General features: G+C 38.6%; 1 long non-coding RNA gene across 1 annotated transcript in view; it reads right to left on the minus strand.

Moving 5' to 3' along the window:
• Positions 1 to 12,604: 12,604 nt before the first annotated feature.
• Positions 12,605 to 21,896, minus strand: part of LOC106959437 (uncharacterized) — a 15,366-nt gene continuing 6,074 nt past the window's right edge. The window contains exons 2-3 of the long non-coding RNA XR_001427348.1: positions 21,783 to 21,790; positions 12,605 to 12,685 (exon numbers count right to left, since the gene is read on the minus strand). This is a non-coding gene — a long non-coding RNA (uncharacterized LOC106959437). The remainder of the gene's footprint in view (positions 12,686 to 21,782; positions 21,791 to 21,896) is intronic.

A 21,896-nucleotide genomic window follows, 5' to 3' on the forward strand; every position in this document is an offset into this window, starting at 1 on the left:
GCCTGAATGGAAACTGTTAAAGGTCAAATCTGTGATGTTGGTCTGAACAGCAAACATAATTGATTCCATCTTTAATTTCCTGATATCTTAGATCTTCCATATCTTAAATCATCGCATACATGCAGAAACTTGTGAATTCCTGCTCCTCGGAGTCGTTCTGATCTCTTTCTCTTTTGACATATTTCATGTTTTCATCTGGAAGGAAAACAGATCAATGAATCGTGTCTGCTGTCGGTGTTTCCGCCAGAACCGGTCTGAACCGGACAGTACCGGCCAACTGCTCTAACAGTTTAACTCACCATAAATCACCGGTTTCCTCTGACTGGGTTTGGTTCTCCTCAGTGTCAGCATGCCGGACCTCGTTTGGCCTCATTGAGGTGAAAACAAAACCCACATCTGAAGATTCAGAGAGTTTGTCAGCAAACAAGTCATGAGGATCAGAGCAGGCAGAGAAGAACTGGCCACAGATCCACAGATAAACTTCCTGCTTACAATAAGACAAACCACTCAGTCTTCACACAACAAGCTTTCCAGACCAATTAAGCTGCTTATTTCCCTTCAAAACTTCAGCTGGTGCAGAAATCTTAGGTCTTATTTTCAACACTCTTTGCTATAATGTCTTAAAACGTATGTCTTATGCATTTTAAAGGCATATGGAGCCATTTTATAGCATAATAAACAAACTATGTGACCTCCAATTGTTATAAAATCAGATATTTAAAATAAATTTAACTCCCTGATTTAATTGATTAAATTGGGCCTCTGTCTCTTTAAGAAACTCCTGCTCTTTCTGAAGCTGCGCCTCTAGGAAGTCATCCCAACATGGCTCCTCTATTAACCCTTTAACAACGTTTTCACCAGTGTGGCTCTGAGCAGCAGTTTCTATAATGAGCTCAGCAGCTGTTTGCTAATTGCTGCTGGCTAGTCTGAAGGAGCAGAGTGGATGAGGAGTTGTGTGTCAAAGGCAAGGGGAAAGGGGTTAAGTCCAACCAGCTGAATGGTTGCCATGGAGATTGAAGGATTTCTTAGAAAAGAATGAAAGAATCGATGAGAGAAAAACTTTATGACATAACGGGAAGATTTTAAAAGAGTCAATTTTACACGTTTCTGCCCCTTTAAAGTCATGATTCTGCAAAAAAAAAAGAAAAGAAAAGAAAAAGAAAAAGAAAAAGAAAAAGAAACACAACAGATTTTTAATCCTCCTTTGAAGCTTTCTATGTTTTCCCGACTGAATTTATAAAATATCTGGCTGTGACTTTGACATGAAGGCCAGTTTCTTTCCGTTTTTGTTCTGGACTGAGCGAACCGAAGTCAGAGAAGCAGAGAGAAGTTCGGGCTGAGCTCTTCTTCAGCCCTCGTGTTATTAGCCGAGCGGCAGAAAGCCAGCGCAGTAATTAGCTTCCCAGGGGCGGCGTGTTTAGCACCGATAAGCGCCGCTCGGGCTGGAGAGCAGAGGAGCTGCTGGTTATCTGAGCAGAGCAGAGGAAGAGGAGGGAGAGGAGGAAGGAGCTGCTGAACTCTGCAGACTGAAGGGAGAGGATGGAGGTCTGCATGCTGCTGCAGCCTCCGTGCTGCTGCTGCTGCTGCAGCATGCAGACCTCCACCCTGCTCCACCCTGCTGCTGCAGACTCCGGGATGCTCCGCTGCTGGCCGCGGTAAGCATCGCGTCTTCACGCCAGCATCATTATTCATGGTGCGTCGCGGCTGCGGAGCGGCTCATGACGCAGTGCTCGTCAGGATGCGCCTGTCGACTGAGCCTGACCGCCGTTTCGTATGAGGAAGAGGAAGGAGATGAGGAAGAGGCTGCTGGGAAATCAAGCTGAGGTCCGGATGGTTTAGAAGCGGGCTGGGCAGAAAACCCAGACCGGTTCTGGTTCTGGTTCTGGAGCGCAGCAGCTGATTACTGTGAGCTGCAGAAAGTGCTTTTTTTAAAATTAAAAATAAATATTATTTTATTTGTTCAAACTGTCACGATAGTTTAATGTGAGACAGATCATTGCTCTCCTCTGCTGTCAGAAACAACCAATCAGAGCCAGGAGGAGGGTCTTGGCGCTGCCAAGCATGCCTGTGTACGCGGTGCTCATGCTGCCACTCTTTCCCTCTGCTATGATTCATCTGAAGGCCTTTCTGTCATTTTAACTGATTGTATTCCCCCCTCCTGACCACTAGGTGGAGACACAGTGAGTCCAGGTAACTAAGCCAGTCAAAGTCTCAGGAGGGGGAAGTCACGGGAATCAGGACGTTTTCTGGTCAATAAACTGGAGAAATGTTCCCCGATTTCCAAACTTTTTCTCCAAAGTGCCTCTTGTAGTCCCAGTTTCCAGTGTGGCAGCAAAAAAGCATCAAACCCCAGAATGAGTCGCCTTGGAAACCAGGAGAGACGAAACAAACCAAACAGATCAAATTAAACTGAAGGTAAAACAAATCATGACATTAAAACCTGGAAGAATCAGACAGAGAAAAAACATTTTTTAAAATGTAAAAGTTTAACCTTTTAGATGGTTTTGTAGAACTTTGAATGTGAAAATATGTTTTCAGATTTGGTTTTTGTAAGGTTTTATGCAAATATAATATTAAATATACTATTTTGTGAAAGTGTTACACAAAAATAGTACATTTCATTGATTTAAAAACATTTTATTTACACGTGCAGATAAACAGAGATCCTATTTTTCAAGTTGTGTCAGTTTGTGCCTTTTGATCAACTGCAAATTTTCTCTCCAATTTTAGGTGAAAACATTTGTCCACTTTGTCTGAAATAAATATGTTGTAATATTTAAACACTGCAGGGTTAAACCTCTTTCAAATTTACAACAATTTGCTGAAGAATGTAAAAAAAATAAAATCTGAAAACTTAAAGTCTCCATAGTTCAGCTCAGACTGAAATCAGGGCTGGACAGACGGAGCAAATCTTTAAAAATAACTCAGACACAAGAGGAAAGGTGAGAAGCTGAAGCTCTTCATCACCTGGACCGGCTGATTGGAAAGCTTTTCACCCGGGCAGAGAGCAGCGCAGCAGGCCGCACTTCAGGAACACACAGCGGAGGAACGTTCAATCAGCACAGCGGACCAGAACCGCTTTCAGGTCCGAAACACTGATTCTGGATTTTATTGCTGACGAAGCCGGATGGAGAGCGGCTCCTTATGCAGCCACTCAGGAACCCGGCTGGCTGCTGGAGCCTCCAGGAAAACATCAAGGATCTTTAAAGAGTTAACAGCCTGTAAATCAAACCTTAAAGGCGTTAAAAGCAGGAGGAGGTGGAACGATGGGATGAATTTTGACTTGTTCCTTTTTCAACTTTTTTAGACTTCAAGGTCTAATCACGTTTTAATCGAATACTACGCCTACAAAATAAGCAACATTTTCAATTCAAAATGCATTTTTGCTGCTAAATAATATTTTTTAATCTGTTCCTCAACCATCAGATTGGAGCAAAGTTTCATGAAATGTTTTTCATGTATTCTGTGCATCACTTTGGTCCTTTTGATAATTTAAGGTGCTTTATAAGTAAAGTTGGACTGGATGAACACCAATAGCTGCTCAAAAATTTATGTTGAAATTAAATTTTGAACCTAATTTGATGTCGCTGAAGTGGCTAGAAGCTAATGGGACTGTGGAGTGATGGTTTTTAAATACTGTAGTTTTGAAAAAGTAGTAATTGTTCAAAATAGATACATAAAGTTTGACTGACCATGTTTAAATGTATAATCTCTTGATAGTCTAACATCTGATTAAAGGTAAAAACATAATAAAAGTTTTTTAATTCAGACTTTCGGGGCTCAAACACACCTGGACTGAAGTGGAGAAAGTTTTTCTTCTAAGATCCAGCAGAAACATCAGGATGAGTCCAGGTTTGTTCCTGCGGTTCTGCCAGGTGTGGATTAGGTTGACCAGCACATTTCACTGATTCAAACCTTTAATTAACCATAAAAACAGAAACAGGATGTCAGGCATAAACTCAGTCTTTTGTCTCCATGGTATTGCAGAAACATTTAAAAGTAAAAGTAAATCCCACTCGTTCCGACGCCTCCCTCAAGACCCTGATCCAGTCTGAGCTGTTTTCATATTCATTGTTCTCTGATCTCATTGTCTTCATGCATATTTTTATTTATTCATTGGTTTGGGGCTGCATGAGGAATTGCCCTGCAGTAAAATATTTATTATCCTTTCTCACCTCAAGCTGCAGCAAAAACTCTTGGGTCGAGCAAAAACATCGCTAAGAGAAAATGAAAAAATATTTTCACGAGGAATGAAACGTTGCAGTGATGAAGTTTGGAGCAACAAACTCCTGGAAACCATCAGGACCAACCAGTTGCACCGTCTGAAAGTCCAGTTTCAGTTCAGAAAAAGAAGATTCATATTTTAAATCAGACAGGAGGGAGAAGTCTGGCTTTGGGTTCTGTCTGCTGTTTGAGATCTAACACACCGGCACCCTGCCCAGGGTTTGAAATGCGACATGTGGTTATGTGATGCAAACTGTAATTCAGTTTTTAATTTATATTTTAATTTATTCTTACAAAAAAACTTACACACAGTTTAGATTCAGGAGTTTTCAGATACATGCTACATTGGGATGTTGCTAAATTCATTCTTTCTGTCTTTCTCTCCTTTCATCTCTATGTCCATTACAATTTAAACAAATTCAAATAAATGTCTAATAAAGCTTCACATTTATACAAAGTGGAGCATCATGGCGAACGCTGCGATGCTTAAATCTGTTCACTCTCACCTAGGAAACGTTAAAAAAACATTTCTTCTCCCGTTCTGACCAACATTATTACCCTGTCTTTCTACTAACATCTGTGTCAGCAAGTCATCCATTCACCCCAACTGATTCCTCATTTAGGAAAGCAGGAACATTGTGTATATATCAATATATGATATAACTTCTGTAAACGATGAGAATAAGAAATTTAAACAATAATAATAGTACATTTTGCATTTTAATAGCACCCTGATGTGTGATTTGTCCTTCTACAGAAATCCTCCATAAAACATGTAATAACCATGAATATTTTTCTGTTTTATAACTAAAACTGTGATTACCATCAGATTGTGTTACATCATCATCCAAAAAGCTCTTTTCTCTCTGAAATGTTTGTTTTACTTTAAGCTGTAAAGTCAAAGTGAATGTATTTCTGCTCCATCCTGTCAGGATTTGCTGGTTTTCTGGGTTTCATTAAGTCTCGTTTCTGTTCTCTGAGTCAGCGGCTCATTGTTCTCCTTCACACCGCTTCCTGTAAGCAAACGTCGCAGCAGCTTTCTCCGATCTTAATTACAATGAAATAGTGCATTTACAACAAACGTCTGTGTTGGCGCTGTAAGGAGAAGATTTAATGTGTCTGGGATTTTCTCTGCTGTTTTATTGGGTCTGGATGTGTGTGTGATTAGTTCAGGGTTTTCCAAACAGCCTGAGACCTGCACAGAATAAGAGTCGGGTCCAACATGGCGTTGGCGAGATTCACCGTAACCCACGCCGACGTATAGATGCCAGTGGAGAGTTCAGGTGAGGGGAAACCCTCCAGTCCTACACAAGTTCACATCGTTTTTACTCCGTTCTCCTCCAGGCTCACGTTGTTCTTCTAATTTTTAGAGGACAGGCGAGTGGATGCTCCTCATTAGAGGCTTTTTATAATTCAGATTTTAATAGGTTAAAATGGTTCCCAGAGGAACCTTCATATTTGTGTGTTTCTGGTACGCCTGTAAATCTGACGAACATCATCTGCAAACAATACAAACATGAAACCCTGAAAAACTGAGTAGCACTTTGCACTAATCTGAGGAATAACTTCACATTAAAGCTGTAAATGTTTTTGTTGTTGAGCTCATATGTCTGTTTAGTCATCAATTTAGCAGAAAAATGGATTCTGAACTGAAAATGTTACTTATTTATTTAAATAGTTTGATTAAAATAAAATTAACTTGATTTAAAATGTTTGTTTTTTCTGAAAATGTAAACACAACATAACTTTGCTCAAAAGTTTTCCTATAACAGTTTAAAAGCTTAAACAGAAATTAACATAAAGATAATTATTAGTAATATGTGAACCATTTTCTGCTAAGATTATCTTTTTCTTTTGGATTTTTTATTTATAATCTGATAACAATGTTGTGTTTTTCTTTCAGCGCAATAAGATTTTACAAAACTTATTTAACAAGATTGAATCAGTGGAGCTGAAAAACATTAATATTAGTACTAACACTAATATCAGCATAAAGTGCTGTTAACAGTAATCAACTAAACTTGATTTAACTCTAATGAAGCATTTTGAATGAAGCTGTAAAAATGTGCAGAAGCAGATTCACTTATTCATTGATTATTGATTCCAGTGAAATCAGAGAGGAAACAGAAAAATCAAATCTCACAACCAAGAACAAACCGTGGCGCTGACTCCATTGATCACTGACAAATATAGACACAGTTATTTATTTAAATGTTTATCTGAGCAGCAGAGATCATTTATTCGGGTGAGATGCACGCCACCTCTGTAAAAAGAACAAACAGTTTGTGGCAGACAGACGCTGTGAAGGTCACATAAGATGAATCTGCCACCCAAATAATGAGTTTGCCATTTACGGCTTGATGAATTGTGATGTAAACAAATTAATGCAAAGCAGACTGGTGGTGTTTTTTTTTTTTTTTTTTTTCTCCCAAATGTTCTAAAATTCAATGATTTCTCTGGAGTGAAGTGAAGAGGCGGTCTGTCTGAGGTCTGATGCAGACGGACAGACGGAGCAAACGCTGTTCTACCTGGTAAACCTGCAGCTCTCATGACCTTTACAAGGTCATTTCCTCTAACTGGAAGCTTTGCTGCAGAAGCGTTGAGGGGGGATCTGATGCGGTGAATCCGTTCAGCTGCTTTGTATGCATGCGTGTCCGTGCGGCCTGCATGCATAATGCAGAGCACAGCGGATTGTTTAGCGATTCCTCAGCAGCATCGCGCTGCCGCCCTCTGTGAGCGCAGCGGGTCGAAGCGGCTGGAGGACGGGACGCAGCGGGAGAGGACGCTGCTGCCGGGACACCGAGCTGAGTCCCGCCGGCAGCAGACGTCCCGGTGGCAGCTGCCACGGCTGGACTCACCTGCAGGCGGCAGGCAGGCCAGGTGAGGTTTAAACACACCTGGATCCGATTTATTTGCTAAACTGATCTGTCATTCTGATCCGAACGTCTCAGGTTCTACAGACATTTGTAATTCTCCTTTGACATGCTCAGGAAAATGATTTAGATTTTAATCAAATCCATTTAATTTACAAAGAGTTTCATGAAGAGTCACTGCTGAGCAGAGTGTTGGCGGGTAACTATGGTTACTTTTATTTGAGTAACTTTGGGAAAAAATGTACTCTTATGAGTATTTTTACTATTTTTTACTCTTATTTGAGTGAAACGTCTGTATTCTCTACCCACTGAATGAAACATTAAACCAAAAGTTAATCAGACACACTCCTGCAGTTTTTATTCAAGTTTCATGAGGTTTTTTTTATCAAAAGAAAGTGATGTGGAAAAAAGTTTCTTCTGCACGATTTTGTCATTTTGTAAGGATATTATTTATATGGCTCACTTTGGTCTTTAAAGTACCAACATTTCCTCTTTGCTTTATATTTTTGCTCCAACTGATGATGTAGTTTTTTAAATACTAAATGATTGATAATTTGATGAGTTACTCAGCACTCGAGTAGACTTTCTATCAAATACTTTTTTTTACTCTAGATTACCTGTAAATCTGCTAACAAATTAGAAACCAACATTATGTCACAATGAGCGAGTTTGTTGACCAAAAAGCAGAGCGGAGCTGCGAGTCTCAGATTGCATGACATGCTACATATGCTATCAGTGTCACTTTAAAGACATCACTATGTAACTATAAATCAGGTTAAAAAAAAATAAATAGACATATGATCTAAAAATGGAGGACGATTTGTCATTTAGCTAAACTAATTGATAAATATTTACTCCTCCTTCCCGCCCGGTACGTGTAACAGAGAGGAGTGTTAAACTCATTGTCAGTGTCAATTATCAGAAGAAAGGAGTCCAGAACTAGCTGGTGCTAAAGCTAACGCTAGCTTAGCCACTGAAAAACCTTTGTGATGCAAAGTTTTCCTAAACATAAAGTCCAGCAGGAGAAAAGATGTGCATCGCATGTTCAAATCACTAAAAGAAGAGAGAAAGAAGCTCAACTCTGTTAGAGGAAATGCCTCCATTTTGATCAGCATCCAAATAGGAAGTGACATGTTTTACCCACAACCAACGCCTCTTCTGCATTGGCTGGTTTGGATAAAAACTAAATGAAAACTAAATTTTTATATTTATGAATTTATTTTATCCTGTTTATCTGTTTAAATAAATTTGATGGTTTGGAACATTAACGTTTGGGAGGGAAAAAAAGCAAAACTGAAAATGTGTCGGGAGATGATGGCTTTGTGTCTGATTCTGAAGAAAAGGCAAATATCTTTTTATGATGAGAGTCAGGCCATCGCTGCCCATCACTTCACATTTCCGCGTTTAACTGAAGCGATTCATTCCCAGGCTCTCTGCCTCCATCTTAATTAACAGCAGAGAGATAAAACGTGCCTCCGAGGGCGATTCGTCCATAATGTGCATTAGAATAATTCTCTTTTCATAAAAACACAGGACCTCAGCTGATTGGCTTTGCACCGCCAGCCTTTCATCAGCTGCTATGCAGTGGAAAACCGACACAAAGCGTCGGACCAATAAAAAGATTTATTCACTTCAATTTCCCTCTTACTCTGAAAATGAACGAGTTCGTTCTGTCCTCCACTTGAGATATCACCTTTTTTAGACCAGAGGTTCAATTTAATCTGATGGAAACGGAGCTGAAGCTTAGAGGAAAAAAAAAACATTCCTGTGATTAGAAGAATCACAGCGAAACGTCCAGACGTTAAATGGACTTCAGTAGCTAAATGTTGCCATAATTATGAGTTTGTGACTTCATTTCCTCTCATTTATATGAAGGTTATTATAGAGGATCTGCTAAGAAAATATGAGGAACTAAACGTGTTTGTTTCAATTAATTAATCAAATTAATTAAAGATTTTAATGCAGTTAATCATCTTATTAATTAAATGAAATATTTTAATAGGAAAACAAATATTTAAGTAAGGAACTAAAAAGTGAAACTAAATATTTAATTTTCTGTCATTTAAAAATAAATGTGTCATAGTTATGACACTGTGTCAAAGTGTCATAACTATTTAATTTGCAAGCTGAAAACATAGCATAAATATTTTTGCTCTAAATTAATTAGTTTAAATAAATACTTATTTTTCTAACTGAATATTTAAATTTGGAAGCTAAAATTTTGGACTAAATATTGAAATTAGTAACTATTTAGTTTGTAAACTAAATATTTGGCTCTAAATTAAATATTTATTTTAACAGAATATTTAAGTTGCAAGCTAAAACATTTGTTTGTAAACTAAATATTTAGTTTGGATCTATGATAAATCATGAATAATGTGCTTCCTGTGAATCTAGACTAAAGCCACCTGTTGGAGTTGCTTTTTTAAATGAAAACTAACCATCTTTTAAATGTGTAATAATGTATAAATTGTTGATTTTCATGTTTTTATGATTTACAGCACTTTGAACTGCTTTACAAATAAACATAATTGATTGATTGATTATATGTGAACATGATTATTTCCCAGAAGCAGAATCAGTTTTATGATCAACTCTAACAGGTGAAAATCATCCAACGTCATGCTCTGAAAACATTTATGTTACAGTTAAGCAGCCATTTAAGGATGCATTAATCTTAATGGTGCGTAGAGCACCTCTCTTTACGAGAGCCGTGAACAAATGACTCGTTACAGGAACTGAGACCCGGAGCGACCGGGAGCTCGTAAAGAAACTCCGGGGATGATTACACAGAGTGATGGAGACCAACGGCAGCGCAGCGGTGATCGGGTCGTCATGGTAACGAGTCACAGCAGCCGACTCTTTATTATCCAACCAGGATTCAAGCTGCTTAAAGAGCCACAACGTTAGCAAACCAGACAAGGCTGCAGGCTGATGTTATGATCTTGTCCTGTAAGCAGAGCTGTCAGCACTACTACACACACAGACACAAACACACACACACACACATGCACACTGAGGCCGGTCTTGGTTCTGCAGAACCGGAGCAGTCGTCTCAGGTTCAGGCCCGTTTGTGCAGCGCAGTGTGACGTGGCGCTGACACCAGACTGACTACAGCCAGAGACCCAGAGGGAAAGTTCTGGATAAAAACTAAAAACAAAATGTGATCCAACAAAACATTTCAGTACTGGAAGCCATTTACATCTTGATTTTATTTAAGTTTTGGTTCTCTCAGTTAATTTTACAGCACCAGGTCCAAAGTGTGGCCCGGGGGCCAGTGGTCCTTGAAAGGATTTTGTTCGGCCCCTGACCACAAGTCAAGAAATTTGGCAATAATTTGGCCAATAAAACAGAAAACAACTGATGAACCAAAAACAAAAGATTATTGTATGTTTTTTGTTTAATAAGTTAATAAGGCCTGAAGCCTTTTTATGTTTTGGATCTTTAATGATATAAAGATTTCATAAAAAAAAAGTGTTTAATGTTGAGCAGGCTCTTTGGTTATAACAGACAAAGTTTCCAACCAGAACCTTTGTATTGTGTTTCTGGTACCACCGTAAATCTGATGCACAAGCTAAACCCGCTAACAACAGCGACGAAGCCACTTCTCTGGTCCCACTGGGGATTCATTTCTGCTTCTAATCAATCTGATTTATTGTGTTCAAGTTGTGCTAAAAGGAGTTAGCCTCCTAGTGAAGCTTTGCTAGCCTAAAATAGCATCTCAATGCTAAACACACAGCAGCTAATGCTAATGTTAGCGTCCACAGTCCACATCAATAAAGAAGCTCTATGAATGATAAGAACTTCCTGAAACTCTGTAAAGATAAAAACAATAAGTTTGAGTCTCAAATGTTTGTCTATTCAATCATTTGACTTAATTTGAAAATGTAACTTATTTTGTTGTTATATGGGTTTTAATTAATTCTTTTTCTGAATTTGTCTTTAGAAGAATATAACTGAACACAAACAAGTACAGATTTTATGAAGCAGTCTGTAGATCTGCTGGCAGTCTGTGCAGTAAAATGTCGTTTTAAAGCGTTGTGTCACCGACAATTAATCTATAAATCCAGACCAATTAAAGCGTAATAAATCACATGAAGTGGAGGCGGCTTGGTCCAGTGATTAATAGAAATAAGACGTGTTTTCAGCGTAGAGCAGGGTGACTTTGTCCAGATCTGTTTGTGTGGCGAAGGGAAGCGTGACCAAACCGATGTGAACGCCGCTAATCTGGTTTTCCACTCAGCTCGTTTGCCTCCTTCACCTTGAAATGGGATGGGACGTTTCCTGACCAGCCAAATCAGCTTGACGACGGTCACCGTGGCAACTAGTAACTCAGGCCGGTTGTGCTCTTAATGCAGAAATTAGCAGCACGTCAGTGGGAATCCGATCAGGACTAAAGAGAATTAAATCTAAACGGTGACATTAATGTAGGAATCTGCTCAAATTCAGACCAATCTTCTCAACAAGCAATTAAAACCAGATGAAGATAAAACTTAGTTTGGTGAACTGCCTTCACCACATCCAGCTAGTTAAGAAGACTTAAAACTTTACTGACTCACTTTATTTTGGTTTATAGATAATTTGATAGACTGTTAAAGAGACAACATCGTTCCTCTTTGTAGTACAATAAAGTACCTATGCTACCTTCAGTTTTTAATAATATGGCTTAAAAAAAACTTTACTTCCTGATTTAAGGCCTTTAAATTAGGCCTCTGTCTCTCTGAGGAGGAGCTGTGCCTCGAAGGCGGGGCTAGGCCACCCAGGCTTTTGTGGCTGAATGGTTGCCATGGAGATTCTCAAACATGCGTGAAAGAATCAAAGCAACACTTCAGGTTTGTTTCTGATGAGAATAGCAATAAGGTGGAAAACTTTAAAAATGCTATTATGTGATTATGTGATTCTGGCCCTTTAAGGTCGAGATGTTTCTGCTTTGATGTGAAGCTGATTGGCAGTTCTGGGTTTCTGGGCTCAGAAAAAAGGAGCAGAACTGCTTTAAAACGGACCAGAACCGGTCTGAACTCAGAGTATTACTGCAGGAAAGCAGCAGCTCAGAATCATGATGAGGAAACTTACAAACCAGAACCAGAACCGTCCAAAGGTACTGGAGCTAAAATGAAATCCGGGTTTACTTGAGTAACATGCACTATAATTTAATGCAATTAATAAAATTATTTAAAAACATGAAGAATAAAAGACTGAAACTGTCAAAAAATAAAGCTAAAGATAATTTAAAAGCTCAGAAGATTGAGGAAACAGGACAAAATAATTAAAAAACAAATATTCTTTTCAGACTGTCCATCAAAGATATTATTTCAGATGTCGGCTCGTTAAAGAACACTTGTAGCTGATGCGTCATGGCAGGTTTGCTGAGTCATGGCGGCAATGAGCGACTCATGAAGCCGAGGAGACGCCATGACTCAGCGTTTCATCAACACTCAGTCGGTGACTTCCACAGGAGCCGCTGTCCAGGCTGACTCACCACAGACGAGCACAGAGCAGAGCAGGTGATTGACAGCGCTAGGCCCCACCTCCTGCCTCTGATTGGTTGTTCCTAGTTAGCACTGAGAGACGGCAGAGGAGATCCATTTCTTCTGATTTTTTTTTTGTTGCCAAATTTAGAAAGTTTTTTTTATGTCCATCAACCTTTATCAATGCAGTTCTTCAAAATGCAAATAAACAAAAGATTACAACATGATTGGAGGATGATTGTGCTGCAGGTTTCTTAATGACTTATTCACGTTTCTTATTTAATGGAAACATAATTGTGAAATTGTGTTTTTGTTTTTTTTTTGTTTGTTTTTTTACAATGGTGGAATATTTACAAAGTTTTGAGTAAATACTGTTGGTCACGCTCTGATTAATAAAAACGAATTTAAATACAGATCAAGTTGTTGATTACTGACAGACTGTAGCACAGGGAGCAGAGGGAATAAAGAATGTTCCCGTTTCTCATGTTGGGCTGTAAAATGGGCCAAATCAGAAAAATGAAGCCCGTTTGGGTTTTTTGTGTCTGATTTGTCGCAGCTCTGTCGCTCGCCTGCTCTCTCTCTCTCCCTCAGCAGCACAGCTGTGTTCCTGTTACCGACTCTGATAACGCCAAATCAAACGCCATCTGAGAATTAATGTAACATCCCGCACATCAAGCTGGCTGAGATCAATAAATTAAACGCTGTATAATTCCTGAAACCATCTGAACTTCTCTGGTTTTCAGAGAGTCGCTGCTTTGCTGTCGAGACGTTTTGGTTTCAGTGTCTGGTGGAAACATGAGCGATGGCAGCAAAGTTCATAAAGTGACTCAGTCCTTGAACATTAATGTTGTTGAAAATGTTTTAAATCTGCATGGAAACCATTAAAACAGTTTTTCCCTTTCAGAAGCCAGATGGTGGATTTCAGAAGCGTTTAGTGGAAACGACGGTCGGACCAACATGGCGACACCAAACCCAGCAGCAGAACCTCGGCTACCAGAACATCCGACACATTTTACAACATGTTGGATGTTGTAAAAGATTATTATATCAAACTCCATAAATCACCTCCATGTCAACCCACTCACCACATTCCACAACGAAATTTTAAGCTGAAGAAACAAAACACTCATCAGACCAAAACTGGAACTAAACATGAGTCCAACACGAGTAAAGACACAGATTTTATTTTATTTTATTGTTTGTTAGATCAAAACAATCTGATGCCTGCAGTCTAAACTCGTCCAGAGAATGACCTTTAACAGTCGGTTTCAGATCAGAAGTAAATGCAGTAAAATGGTGACAAAGATATAAAATAATGCACTTAAAGTTACTGAATAAAACCAATCACAATATTTGAAATAGGTGAAATTCTGGCTCAGTTTTTGAACCTTGAAATAAATATTTTAATGACTTCCAAAGCTTGCCGAGAAGACTGTGTCCAAAGTCTGACCTGCAGAACGACTTCACAGTCATGATTACTGACTCTGGTTCTGTTCTGTCCAGCCGGTGGTCCGGTTGGATTCCTGCGCCATGGAAACCAGATTGAACCTTATATTGAGCTAAAACCTGTAGCTACAAAAACAACTGGCTGTAAAATGTGTCGGTCACTAGACTGTGTTTGATTCTAGCGACTGATTTGTTGCAGTGGCAGTGAAGGAGACCTTGGAGGATTTATTCCGGTTCTTTTCCGGTTCTGATTCATTTCTTCTGGTTCTGAATGAAGCCGCTGGACTGGACCCAGCTCACAGACTAACTCTGGTTCTGGTTTCAGATTTTATTCTGGTGCTTTTCCTCACCTGCTAATGAGAAGGTGCCAAACTCAGTGGTTACCGTGGCAACGGGCACATTGTGTCCCAGGTGACGTTTTGCCTTCCATTGTCCTCATCACACTTAAAGGTTTCAGATAAATAAACGTTAATATCAGGCTGAAATGGTCAGAATAAATATAAAAATGAGTTTTTAAAATATATTGTATTTATTCAGATAAAAACAATTTTCTTCATTTAAAATGATCTCGAAAAAACCTGGAAATTTCTGACCTCAGAAAGTTTCAAATTTGCAAGAAAAATAAAAAATGTTGACATTTATCTCAGAAGTCTTCTAGAAAGAACTTGGAAATTTCTGAGGTCCAAAGGTTGAACATTTTGAGAAGATAAAATCAAATTTTGAGATTAATTGCAGGAATTTTCTACAAATGTGAAAATTTCTAAGCTCCTAATGTCAAACGTTTGCAGGAAAAAACTCAGAAATGTTCTGATAAATCTCAGAAATTGTCTAGAAAAAACTTCAACATTTCTGAGCTCCAAGAGTAAAAAATTTGCAAGAAAAAAACTAAAAGAAATTAAAATTAATCTCAGACATTTTCCAGAAAAAATGTGGAAATTCTAGGATCTGAAGGTCAAAAATTTCCAAGAAAAAGCTGAGAAACGTTGAGATTTCTGCCACAAAGTTTCTAAAAAAATACTTGGAACTTTTTGAGCTCTGAAAGTTAAAAAGTTGCCAGAAGAAAACTCTCAGAAATGTTTTAGAAAAAAAATGAGAAATTTTCTGAGCTCATAAAGTTGAAAATCTTTTACTTTTGTAAAAATTCAGAATTTGAACATTTCTAGAAAATTTCTGAGATTGATCTAAAAATTTCTAATGAAGGGTAGAGCGGATGGAAGGAGCGGATGGAGGAAGTGGATGGATGGAGCTAATGGATGGAGCGGATGGAGGAAGTGGACGGATGGAGCAGATGGATGGAGCGGATGGAGGAAGTGGACGGATGGAGCGGATGGATGGAGCGGATGGAGGAAGTGGACGGATGGGGCGGATGGATGGATGGAGCGGATGGAAGGAGCGGATGGATGGAGCGGATGGATGGAGCGGATGGAGGAGTTTTGCCTCTGGCTGGAGATCGGTGATCTGCTGAAAAGCTGAGACGAGCCGCCAGCAGGTTCCTCTCTTCCCTCCTGCAGTCCTGCATTTCAAATCAGCCGGTGGAATAATAAAACCCATCGCACATAAATTAGTGAGACATGCTGGATTCCCCTCAGGATTCATCTCTATGAATATTAAAGCAAATTCAGAAGGTTAAAGGGAGAAATACGCAGGAAGAGGAGAGCGGCCATGTTTGTTTATCTCACAGCTGAGAGGAATCAGAACATGAAGAAATGTTTTCCTGTTCATTAAACCTGTCATGTTTTATCACATTAAAACCAAAGTTATGACATTTTCAAGAAGCAAACCATTACTAGATGCAGGAGGGTCAAAGGTCAGGCCTTTTCATCAGATTATTCGGATTCACGTATGAAAATTGAAATTGAAAAAAAAGATTTTGTGTTGAGAGTAATTTAGAATGTGTTTGCCATAGATGAACCTGCTGTGACGTCGTTTGCTGTATTGTAGATTTGTAGATTTTAGTTTTGAAATTATGATTTAAGATATTATAAAATTCTATTATTTCAGATTGAATTTTTTTCAAATTTTATGTTTTTCAAATTATTTTTACATATTTTATTGTTCAATTAAAATGTTCAGATTTTATTTCTTTCACATTTTAATTTTCATATTTTATTTTTTCAAATTATTCTTTTTACAGATTTTAGTTTTTCAAAATATTTTTTTCAGATTTCATTTTTTATTATTTTGCCAAATTGCCTCGTGTCTGAGTCAGTCATAGACCAATCTGCTGTAACCAATAGGAAAATCCAACTGCACTACCACAGTTCTTCCCAAAGAGGGCAGCACTGACATGGTTTTATCCTAAATATCGCGAAATTAAACAAATTTTCACAAAAATGTCAAAATTTGCACATAAGGAAACATAAAGACAGAATCCTTAGGAACTGACTGAGGAAAATAAAAAGTTAATTTTGAGTTTTTTAGTTTTATCTGCTCCAGATGAATAAGTGCATCGATCTGCTGACTGACTGCTGCAGGCTGGGTGGATGTTTTCAGGCCGGTGCTGCAGTTGATGCAATCGGAGCGATACTATAGGAAACTGAAGACATCAGGAAGGAAAAGAGCTCCAAAGAGGGAAAAAGTGAAGGTTCAGGTTATCTTTGTAGAAAGGGCACCAAAAAAAGAAAACTTTCATTCATATCTTTCGTCAGCCAGTTTCATGAAAGAAGCCCCTTCACTTTTCAACAGAATGCACATTTATCACAGGCCCACATTCCTCCAGCAGTGACACATCTCCTCTGCGTTATCGCGCTTCCCTTCACCTCTGCTATGCTAAGAAGCCCATTTGTATTCCACAGCAGGCTGCGCTTATCTCCTCAGAAGACGTCCTCTGAACAGCCTCCATCCCACAAAGCCGACCCGGCTGACACCCAGTGGCACGCGGGCAGGCAGGGTTCAGGGTGTGTATGAGGAGGGAAGTAGCCATCAAGGCTGGGACGGCCCACAATGCATTTGGTGCAGTGCCGCATCAACGTGTTTCTGCCAGAAACAGACGGAGAGTCGGAGAAAAAAGCAGGTTGTTGCTGATCAGAAGCTGACAGCGCTAACCGCTAGCCACTAGCTAACAGAGGAACCGGAGGCTTCAGGGCGGCTGCAGGAGAAAAACAGAGAAAAACAAAGGAAAATAAAGAAGAAAGAAGGTGTCCTTCTTAGAGAATAGATGTGAAGTGTTCACGTTAAATAACATCAATTGCAATAAAAATTAGTGACGCACCAATTTGAAAATTAGGGTCGATATTGATATCCGATATTCATATTGCTGCTATGGCCAATTACTGATATTTATCAGTATTGTATGAGTTTCACTTTTCTTTCGGCTACAGTGATAACGTCACCACCACTTTGGTTAAACTTCCCACAATTCTGCGCTGCATCACAAGTCGTGTTTCCTTTACAAATGAGCTCAAAACTTTGTTGAAAACAATTTTACAGTTGCACTGTTTCCATTAATTAAGTACTGCGACTAAAATTATACATGAATAAGTTTGTTCATGTGATAAATCATTAAAGATGACTTATTATACTTCCTTAAATAGGTTAGGATCAGTTTATGGTCTACACAAAACATGGTCACACATTTTTCCTACAGAATCATTATTAGGTCAAATGATTTTATTCTGCTCAGTTCTGCCTGATTTCAATTTGCTTAGGGTCTCTGTCACTTTAAATCCTGCTGGCCACGCCCCCAACTCAAAGTTTATACTCACAGTGAAAATGGATGCAAACTGAAGTGTAATTGTACATCTTTGAAAAGCACAAGTGGAGCGTCCTGCACAACAAGAGGTTTCTGGATGGTGAGTCAACAACAAAACTCTTTTTTCCCAGCAGCCATTGTACGGCGCATACAGTGTTAAGACCAGCCGAACAGACCTGCTGGAGGACCTGCCTGGTTGCTAGGTAACCAGGTGGGGTTGCTAGGTAACGGTGCAGTGCCTGCTGATTTGTGACGTTACATTCTGCAGGTTTTGGGAAAAAAAATCTTATTTTCTAGACATCAAAAAACATGAAGTCATTGCTAGAAACCGTCAGGTGTTTTTTAAAGTGCTTAGTCAGTTTTTAGAAGCAGTTTAATCCAAATGCAAGTATAAATATAAATTTTGCATAAGATGTCACCTTTAAAGAAAACACAGCCCTCCAATCACTCCTGTCATCATCTTTGTCATTTCCAGTAGTGGTAACATCCAGTCATTGATCACATTCATCATGTGATGCAAAGAAAATGCAGTTTTGCAGTTTTCTGCACCTGCATGAAGAATATGATTAAACGTGTGATTTTCCCCCAGACTGAGCCTGAAACCTGCCGTTTCTTCACTTCGTGCATCTCCAGCGGAGCTCATGACTGACGACGGCAGAAACCAAACTCCAATCCAGATGAAGGTGTGACGCCGTCAGAGCGTTTTAATCCCGGTCAGCTTTTTCTTCCAAGCAAAGCTGATGTCAAACTACATATTTTTATGCTGGAGGTCATGAAGTTTTGCACCCTGCTGTGTTTTTAAAAATAAAGACGAACAGCTGTTTTGTTCATGCGGAGACGGGAAAATGCTGCCAGTGCAGAAGCAAAAGTTGTGCTGAAACACGGAAAACGCAGTAATGGACTTTTCTTCTCATGCTCTGAATAAGTAATTATTCAGACATTACTGAGGGAGGCTCATTATTTCTACTGAGTACGGTCCTGACATTGCTTCTCTTTCTTCAGCTAAATCATTTCTTTTGTGATTTAGATGTGGAGAAACATAACAAGCAGGTGTAGCATTGTGTTATAAAATCAAAGGTGAAATTTATTCCTCCGCCAAACAGAAGCGTCAGAGAAATGAGGATGAAGATGAAAGGCTGAGAATCACCGCAAAGATTTTCCTGAGGAAAACTGAGAAAATAACAAATACAACTAAGATGAACCAGAACTGCAAGCAGTCCAAGAGAAACTCTAATTTTTAGTAAAAAAAACATTCATTTTCTCTTTTCATGTTATTTTATCTAACATGATAAAACCTTAAATTGAAATTTATTCAGGATTTATCAAAGATGGTCAAAAGTTTAATCCCTCTAAAACATTCAGTTTCTTATTAGCTTCAGTTAGCTCAGATAAATTGTCCTATTAGCTTAATTTAGCTTAGCAACATTTGCTAAAAAGTAAAGGTGTTAGCTTAGGTAAGCTTCCCACAGTTTTAATAAATAAGTAATTAAATGGTGCATTAACTTAGCTTAGCAAATTAATCTGTGTTAGCTTACGTAAAAATAGCAAGTTGTTGTAAACAATAACTTGCTGTACCATTACTGTGAAATGTTTTTGCTTTTTTTATTTTATTTTTACCATATACAGCACTTTGAATTACCTTGCTGCTGAAAATGTGTGATAAAAATAAACAAACTGCTTTGCCTGAAAGCTTTGCAGTATTTGTTTAATAAATCAGTAGAATACAAATCAGTAGAATACAAATTAGCATAGCTAAACTCTGAAAAATAAGTTAATTACACAAATTTACTTAAGGTAATTTAAAAAAACATAATTTTAGCATTATCTGTTTTTAATCCCTTTTTTTGTCAGGTTAAGCTCCAGTGTTAGCCTCGCGCTAGCAGGAAGCATCATTAGCATCTGCAACATGTAGCCAGCTAGCAAGAATTTGTGACATCTTTTGTACTGAAGAGTATTGAATCTTCATTACACTGTTAGTGTTTGTCTGCCCTTGGTATAAAAAATATAGATTTCCAATGTGATGCGTAGTTTAGAATTAACCTATAGCTAACACAATTAGCATCAGTAAACTAACAATTTAATTTGATATTATGGAAAATTCAGTCATCCAACTGTCAAATGTTTTCTGCTGATCTGAGATTTCCTGAAGGCTAAAGAGAGACTTTACAGATGATTTTTATGAGATAATCGAGGTTTTGATGCTCAGTTCGTCTGTTCCCTCTGGGAGCGCCGAGACCCTATCGAAGCAGGAAGAGTGTTTCCATCAGTCTGAGGTGTGGCGGCCTGGGCATGCTGATCGCTCTGAGCAGGTCAAACATGTTCAGGATCTGCTCTGCGTGAAACCTGGAGAGCAGCACAACGGGCAGATGTTTGTTTTTATCACGTCTCCCTGCTGGTTTTCATTTCACGTATTTATCCACATTCATAAAATCAGCTCAGGTTCTTATTTATTAGCAACTAAAACACTTAGAACTGATGAATGTTTTCATCTGGTAAGTGATCTCAAAGGAGTTGATTTCATTTCCACTTGCTTAGTTAAACAAACGGCTTATTGTACCAATAATTACACTTCGCTGATCAGTCAGTAAAGCAACAGAAAACCTTTCTACATTTACATTTACATCTGGAAGAAATCTCAGATCAGGGGAATGTTCAGCAAACAATCTGGAGTCATGTTCCCCAGAAAAATAGTTGAGGTTCCACTGTCCAACGAAAACAGACGTTTATGACGGTTTTTTATGTTAAAAATTTATTCTGAATATATTTTAGCACTGAAAGAGTGAGCAAAAGCATTAAAATTTCAGTGGTATCTTTTATCCAAATCCTGGTGACACATATTTGCCTCCGTATTGTGCGTCTCTGATCTTGCAGTGTCCCATCAGCTGCAGCAGAAACCCGGCTCTGTTTCTGCTGCAGCTCTTCCTTCCTTGATGATAATTGTTTGTTTGACAAATTGCCAGTAATAATGCGCCAGCGCCTCTGTTCTTACTTAAATAATTACCCTTATTCAGTGTCTTGTAGCCCACTTCCTTGTGCAAACACTGATATGCTAATTAGCCTTACTGTCTCGTCCTCCATCAGCTGCTTTCATTGGACTGGTTTGTTGCGTCCAGCTGTCTGTCCCGGTCCGTCCCTCCGTCTCAGGAATGGAAAAGTGTCTCTGCCAGCTGCTCTGTTTTATTGAAAAGCCTTTAAAGTTCAAATTAAATCTGCTGGCTTTTCCTCAGGAGGAAGCGGGGCGTTTAGGAGTTTTTATCTTCGTTGTCCCTCCGTCCCTCGTCTCGTTACGGAAACGTCCCCACCGTCATGTCGTCATGACCTCTGACCTTCAGAAGGTTTAACAAATGTCCAACTGGACCTGAATGTGACAGAAACAGAAACAAAGCTCAGAAATCTTTCAATCTATCCAGAATGAAGACACAGTGGAAACTTACTGGGATGACTGGGAGGAATGGTGAGTTCTTCATCATCAATGCCAGAGGCTTCATTCAATGGGCCAGAAGAAAGTATTGTGGAAGGAAGATCATTCTCAGTGGATGTGCCTGTGTCTCACATGTTTAACTGAACTTTATCAACACAAATTAACCTGATTTTACTCCTTAAAGGGCCAGTACCACATAAAATCTGCTTTCTATCTTTACATCAAGGTTTTTCTCTCATCAGAAACAAATCTGATTCTTTCAGGCATGTTTGAGACATCCTTTAATCTCCATAGCAACCGTTCAGCTGTTCAAAACATCAGGGTGGACCAAGCCCCGCCTTCGAGACACAGCTCCTCCCCGACTAAGCACCTTCAGACTAGCCATTTCAAAACGTTAAATTAGGATGTATATTTTTTTGTCACCATTGATCAAGTTTCTGAAACATTACAAAGGACATTAAGGGAACTGTGCAGAAAGGGTTGAGTTTTAATTTTTTTTTTTTTTTTTTTTTAAATTTATTTTATTTATTTATTTATTTATTTTTTATTATTTTTATTTTTATTTTTTTATTTATTTTTTATTTTTATTTTTTTATTTTTTTTTTATTTGCGTTTCGGGGACTGAGTTATTTAATGTGAATCTGTATTAAGGGTATCACTTGTTTTTCTTCTATGTCATAAAAATTCAATAAATATAATGAAAAAAAAAATAATAATAAATACTTCTTTAATACAAAGTATTATTTTCATATTCAAAAAAAGCATCCTGACCA

Source organism: Poecilia latipinna, unplaced genomic scaffold (assembly GCF_001443285.1).
Source record: "Poecilia latipinna isolate Pla-1442-1.1 unplaced genomic scaffold, P_latipinna-1.0 Scaffold1079, whole genome shotgun sequence".
NCBI classification, from domain to species: Eukaryota; Metazoa; Chordata; class Actinopteri; order Cyprinodontiformes; family Poeciliidae; genus Poecilia; species Poecilia latipinna.